This window comes from Phocoena sinus, chromosome 13, assembly GCF_008692025.1.
Source record: "Phocoena sinus isolate mPhoSin1 chromosome 13, mPhoSin1.pri, whole genome shotgun sequence".
Taxonomy (NCBI): Eukaryota; Metazoa; Chordata; class Mammalia; order Artiodactyla; family Phocoenidae; genus Phocoena; species Phocoena sinus.
In genome coordinates, this window is record NC_045775.1 from 60,664,112 (window position 1) to 60,671,500 (window position 7,389).

Genomic DNA, 7,389 nt, shown 5'->3' on the forward strand with positions numbered 1-7,389 from the left:
TGGCTTCTTTCACTTAGTGTAATATTTTAAAGGTTCATCCATGTTGTAGCCTGTGTCAGTACTTCTTTCCTTTTTATTGCTAAATAATATTACACGGTATGGATACACCTTTTATCTCTTCATCAGTATACGGACATGTGGTTGAAGCAACTTTTCACTGTCATAAATAATGCTGCTATGAACAAATCATGTACAAGTTTTTGTGTGGATGTATGTTTTTATTTCTATTGCGTACATACCTAGGAGTGAAATAACTGGGTGTCAGATGGTGACTCCCTGTTTAACCATTTGTGGAACTGCCAGACTGAAAGCTACTTCCCAAAGTGGCTGCACCATGTTACCTTCCCCAACAATGCAAGAGGGTTCCAATTTCTCTACACCCTCAAGCACACTTATCTTTTTCCCCCTTTTTTAAATTGAAGTATGATTAACTTCCAATATTAGTTTCAAGTGTACAACCCAGTGACTCGATATTTTTATACATTACAAAATGATCATCACAAAAGTCTGATTACTGTCTGTCACCATGCAGAGCTGTTACAATATTATTGACTAATTTCCTATGCTGTACATTACATTCCCGTGACTTATTTATTTTATCTGGAAGTTTGTACCTTTTTATCTCCCTCACCTATTTCACTCATCTTCCCCTACTCCCCTCCGGCAACCACCAGTTTGTTTTCTGTATCTGAGTCTGTTTCTGTTTTCTTGTGGGTTTTTTTAGGTTTCATATATAAGTGAAATCATACAGTGTTTGTATTTCTCTGTCTGACATTTCCCTTAGAATAATACCTTCTAGATCCATCCATGTTGTTGCAAATGGCAAGGTTTCTTTCTTTCTATAGCTGAGTAATATTCCATTGTGTGTATATATGTATATACCACATCATCTTGATCCATTCATCCATCAATGGACACTTAGTTTGCTTCCATGTCTTGGCAACTGTAAATAATGCTGCAGTGGACATAAGGGTGCATGTATCTTTTTGAATTAGGGTTATTGTTTTCTTCAGAGAAATACCCAGATGCAGAATTGTTGGATCGTATGGTAGTTCTATTTTTTTTTTTTTAAAGAAGATGTTGGGGGTAGGAGTTTATTAATTAATTAATTTATTTTTGCTGTGTTGGTTCTTCGTTTCTGTGCGAGGGCTTTCTCTAGTTGTGGCAAGCGGGGGCCACTCTTCATCACGGTGCGCGGGCCTCTCACTATCGCGGCCTCTCTTGTTGCGGAGCACAGGCTCCAGACGCACAGGCTCAGTAGTTGTGGCTCACGGGCCTAGTTGCTCCGTGGCATGTGGGATCCTCCCAGACCAGAGCTCGAACCCGTGTCCCCTGCATTAGCAGGCAGATTCTCAACCACTGTGCCACCAGGGAAGCCCTGGTAGTTCTATTTTTAATGTCCTGAGGAATCTCTGTACTGTTTTCCATAATGACTGCACCAATTTACATTGCCACCGACAGCACACGAGGGTTTCTTTTTCTCCATCTCCTTGCCAATACTTGTTATTTGTTGTCTTTTTGAAATTAGCCGTCTGACAGGTGTGAGGTGATATCTCATTGTGGTTTTGATTTCCATTTCCCTGATAATTAGTGATGTGAACATCTTTTCATGTGTCTCTTGGCCATCTGTACTCTTTGGAAAAATATCTGTTTAGGTCCTCTACCATTTTTTAATCAGGGGAAAATGTCTATTCAGCTATTCAGCCCATTTTTCAATTGGGTTGTTTGTTTTTTTGATGTTGAGTTGAATGAGTTCTTTGTGTATTTTGTTTTTGGTTTTGGTTTTCGGGGTTTTTTTTTTTGGCTGCACTGGGTCTTCACTGTGCGCGCAGGCCCTCTAGTTGTGGCATGTGGGATCTTAGTTCTCCAACCAGGGATCGAACCCGCGTCCCCTGCATTGGAAGGCGGATTCTTAACCACTGGACCACCAGGGAAGTCCCTCTTTGTGTATTTTGGATATTAACTCCTTATCAGATTTATCATTTGCAAATATCTTCTTCCATTCAAGGCAGTCTGTTCATTTTGTTAATAGTTTCCTTCATTGTGTTAATCTTTTTAGTTTGATGTAGACCCAATTTGTTTATTTTTGCTTTTGTGTCCCTTGCCTGAGTAGAATATTGCTAAAACCGACAGCAGAGAGCATACTGCCTGTTTTCTCTAGGAGTTTCATGGTTTCAGGTCTTACATTTAAGGCTTTAACCCATTTTGAGTTTATTTTTTTATATGGTGTGAGTCCAGTTTGATTCTCTTGCATGTAGCTGTACAGTTATTGTGTCTTTTTTTTTTTTTTTTTTTTTTTTTTGCGGTACGCGGGCCTCTCACTGTTGCGGCCTCTCCCGTTGCGGAGCACAGGCTCCGGACGCGCAGGCCCAGCCGCTCTACGGCATGTGGGACCCTCCCGACCCTGGGCACGAACCCGTGTCCCCTGCATCAGCAGGCGGACTCTCAACCACTGCGCCACCAGGGAAGCCCTATTGTGTCTTTTTGATTAATAGCTATCTAGGGGGTGTGAAATGATATCTCATTTTTGGTTTTGATTTGCATTTCCCTGATGACAAATGATATTGAGCATATTATCTTTTCATGTGCTTATTGGCCATTTGTATATTTTCTTTGGAGAAATGTCTGTTCAGATCCCTTGCCCATTTTAAAATTAGATTGTCTTTTTTATTGTTGAATGTAAGAGTTTTTTATATTTTCTAGACACAAGTCCTTAATCAGTAATTTGTAAATATTTTCTCTCATTCTGTAGGTTGTCCTTTCATTTTTTTGATGGTATCTTTTGAAGCACAAAGGATTTTAATTTCAATAATGTCCAGTTTGTTTGTTTCTTTCGATGTCATATCTAAGAACACATTGCCTAATCCAAGGTCACAAAGCTTTACACTTATGATTTTTTTTCTAAGAGTTCTATGATTTTAGCTCTTACATTTAGATCTTCCTTCATTTTGAGTTAATTTTTGTTATGATACGAAGTGAGGTCCAGCTTCACTCTTTTGCGTGTGGATATTCAGTTGTCCCAGCACCATTTGTTGAAAAGACTATTCTTGCCCCCACTGAATTATCTTGGCACTTTCATAAAAACTCAATTGACCAGGGGCTTCCCTGGTGGCAGGGGACACGGGTTTGATCCCTGGTCCGGGAAGATGCCACATGCCCCAGAGCAACTAAGCTCGTGCGCCACAACTACTGAAGCCCACGCGCCTAGAGCCCATGCTCTGCAACAAGAGAAGCCACCTAAATGAGAAGCCCGCACATGGCAACGAAGAGTAGTCCCCTTTCGCAGAGAAAAGCCCGCGCACAGCAACAAAGACCAAATGCAGGCAGAAATAAATAAAATAAATAAATAAAAAACTTGATTGACCATTAATGTGAGGGTTTTTTCCCCCTGGATTCCAGATCTATCCCATGGATCTGTATGTCTATCCTTTTGCCCGTACCGGGTTCCTTAAGATTTTCAATATACAAGATCATATCATCTGTAGAGATAGTTTTACTTCTTACTTCTTTCTTTTGAATGTGGATGCCTTTTATTTCATTTCCTTGCCCTCTTTCCCTGGCTATAACCTTCAATACAATGTTGAATAGAAGTGGCAAGAGTGGCCATTATTGTCTTGTTCCTGATCTTAAAGAGAAATCAATCTTTCACTATTATGATGTTAGCTGTGGATTTTACACAGATACTCTTTATCAAGTTGAGGAATTTCTTTCTATTCCAAGTTTGTTGAGTGCTTTATCTAGAATAGGTGTGGAATTTTGTTAAACACTCTTTCTGTGTCTGTTGAGATGATCATGGGTTTTGTCTTTTATTCTATTGATATGGTATATTACATTAATTGATTTTCAGATGTTAAGCCAATATTGCATTGGCTGGGATAAATTCCTGGGATAAATTCCACTTTGTCATGGTGTACAATCTTTTTTATATGTTACTAGATTCTGTTTGGTAGTGTTTTGTTGAGAATTTTTGCATTTTTATTTACAAGAGCTATTGGCCTGTAGGATTTTTTTTTTTCTTGTGATGTTTGGTCTGATTTTGGTATAAGGATAATACTAGCCTTACAGAATGAGTTGAAATTGTTTGATCTTTTAGTTTTTACTTTTGGAAGAGTTTGTAAGCAATTGGTAATAATTCTTCTTTAAATATTTGGTAGATTCATCAAATGTCTAAACCTGGGATGTTCTTTTGTGGGTAGGTTTTTTAAAGTTTATTATTACTAACAACCTCTTTACTTGTTATAGTTCTATTTATATTTTGTATTTCGTCCTGAGTCCATTTTGGTATTTTTGTCCTAAGAAATTGTCCACTTCAGGGAATTCCCTGGGGGTCCAGTGGTGAGGACTCCGTGTTCTCACTGCCAAGGCCTGGATTCAGTCCGTGGTTGGGGAACTAAGATCCCACAAGCTGCACAGTGCGGCCAAAAAAACTTTTTTAATTAAAAAAATTTTTTTTTGTTAAAGAAGAATTTGTCCATTTCATCTAAGCTATATAAATTGTTGGGAAATGATTGATCATAGTATTCCCTTGTAGTCCTTTTTGTTTCTGTTAGGTCTGTAGTAATGTCCCCTCTTTAATTCCTGTTTTAGTAATTTAATTCTTCTTTTTCTCTTGGTCAGTCTAGCTAAAGATCTGCCAGTCTTCTTGATCGTTTCAAAGAATCATCTTTTAGTTTTGTTGATCTTATCTACTGTTTTCTATTCTCTATTTCATTAATTTCTGCTCTAATCTTTCTTTCCTTCTACTTGCTTTGCTTTACTTTACTCTTCTTTTTACATTGTTAAGGTGGAATTTTAGATTATTCATTTGCGATCTTTCTTCTTTTTTAACATAGGCATTGACAGCTATAAATAGCCTGCTTAGCACTGCTTTAGCTGCACCCAATAAGTTTTGGTATGCTGTGCTTTTGTTTTTATTCATCTCAAAGTAATTTCCCTTTTGATTTTTTTCTTTGACTGATTTGTTATTTGGAAGTGTGTTTCTTAATTTTCATAGATTTGTGAATTTCCCAAATTTCTTTCTGTTATTGAGTTCTAATTTCATTCCAGTGTGGTCAGAGAACACACAATTGTACGATTTACATTTATTTAAGTTTATTGAGGCTTTTTAATGGTCTAATATGTTGTCTATTTTGCAGAATGTTCCATGTACACTTGAGAAGAATGTGTATACTGCTATTTTTGGGTGAAGAGTGCTATAGATGTCTGTTAAGTCATTTATTTATAGTTTTGTCAAGTCTTCTATTTCCTTGTTGTACTCTGTCTCCTTGTTCTATCCATTGTTGAAAGTGGGGTGTTGAAGTTTCCAACTATTAGTGTTAAGTTGTATATTTCTTCTTTCAATTCTGTCAGTTGCTTCATATTTTGGGGGCTGTGTTGTTAACTGCGTATCTGTATAATTGCTATATCTTTCTGATGGATTAACCCTGTTATCATTATGAATTGTCCCTCTTTAGCTCTAGTAACAGTTTTTTGTGTTAAGGTCTTTTTTGTCTGATACTAGTATAACCGCTCCAGCTTTCTTATGGTTGCTGTTTGCAAAATATAACTTTTTCTTTCCTTTTATCCTTTTACTTTCAACCTATTTGTGTCTTTGAACCCAAAGTATATTTCCTGTAGAAGGCATATAGTCGGATCTTGATTTTTATTCAGGTTGCCCATTTCTGTCTTTTGATTGGATTGTTAAATCCATTCATATTGACTATTATTTCTGATATGGTAGGATGTACATCTGCCATTTTACTTTTCATTTTCTATATGTGTCTTTTTTGTTGTTATGGTTCCCCTATTCTTCCTTTAATGCTTTCTTTTACATTAAGTGAATCTTTCGTAGTTTAACATTTTAATTCTGTTAATGATGAGTTAAACTCTTGTTTTTTATTTATTTTCTTAGTGTTTCCTCTAGGGCTTACCATAGACAATCTCACCTTAGCAGAATATATTTTAGACTTACATTAACTTAATTCCAAGGAGATACTGAATATCCTATATGTCCTGTATATCTCTATTTTCTCTTCCACTTTTTTGTAATATTATTATACATATTACAACCTGTATATATTACATATGCATTGTTACCATTGCTTTATGTAATTTTACAGCCTTTAAAGACGCTGAGAACAGTATATATTTATAGATTTTGTTATACTAATTTTCTAATTTACAATTTCTGGTTCTCTTCATTTGTTCCTGTGGATTCAAGTTAAAATTGTACTTTCTGGGACTTCCCTGGTGGTCCAGTGGGTAAGATTTCGCACTCCCAATGCAGCAGGCCCGAGTTTGATCCCTTGTCGGGGAACTAGATCCCGCATGCATGCGCAACTAAGAGTTTGCATGCCGCAACTAAGAAGTCTGCATGCCACAACTAAAAAAGATCCCACATGCCGCAACAAAGACCTGGCGCAGCCAAAATTTTAAAAATAAATAAATAAATATTTAAAATCTTATTTTCTTACTCCATACAGCTTTGCTCCCATCTACCTCCTTTGTAAATGTAGTTGTTATTGTGAAATATGTTTCTATATGTTATAGGCCCAACAATACAATTATATGTATATTGTTTTATACAATTTCTTTTAAAATCAGTTAAGAGAAAAAGGAGAAGAAATACACATTTATATTGTTTTTTATAAGTACGTAACTACCTTTACCAGTGTTCTTTGGGTTTTTTGTTTGTTTTGTTTTTGTTTTACAAGGACCCAAATTATGGCAGGGGGTCACTTGCTAGTAGCCTGAAGAATCTCAGTTAGTAATTCTTGTGAGGCAGGACTGCTAGCAAAATATTTTCAGTTTTTGTTTTCTGTTTTTGGGGGGTGTAGGCAAAGTTTTTATTTCATCCTCATTTTTTTAAAGATAGTTTTGCTGGATATAAGATTCTTGGTTGACAGTTTTTCTCTTTCAGCATTTGCATATGTCATCTCACTGCCTTATGACATTATTTCTGATGGGAAGTCAATTGCTTATCTTTTTTGGATACCCTCGTATGTGATGAATCACTTTTCTCTTGTTGTTTTCAAATTTTTCTCCTTGCCTTCAGCATTTTTAGTATGATTGCTCAGGTGTGAATCGCTTCGTGTTTTTGTACTTTAAGTTTGTTGAGCTTCTTAAATGTGTAGATTAATCTTTTTCAACTGTTACTTCTTCAAGTATTTTTTCTGCTCCTTTCTCTCACTTCTCATCCTGGTACTCCCACTATGTGTATGTTGGTGTGCCTAATGATGTCCCATATGTATTTTTCTTTTTTTTTGAGGATCTGTTCATTTTTCTTCACTCTTTTTTTTTATCTCTGTTCTTTGAATTGCATAGTCTCTATCCACTTATCTTCAAGTTTGCTGATTCTTTTTTCTGCAAGTTCAAATCTACTCTTGAGAATTCCTAGTAAACTTTTCATTT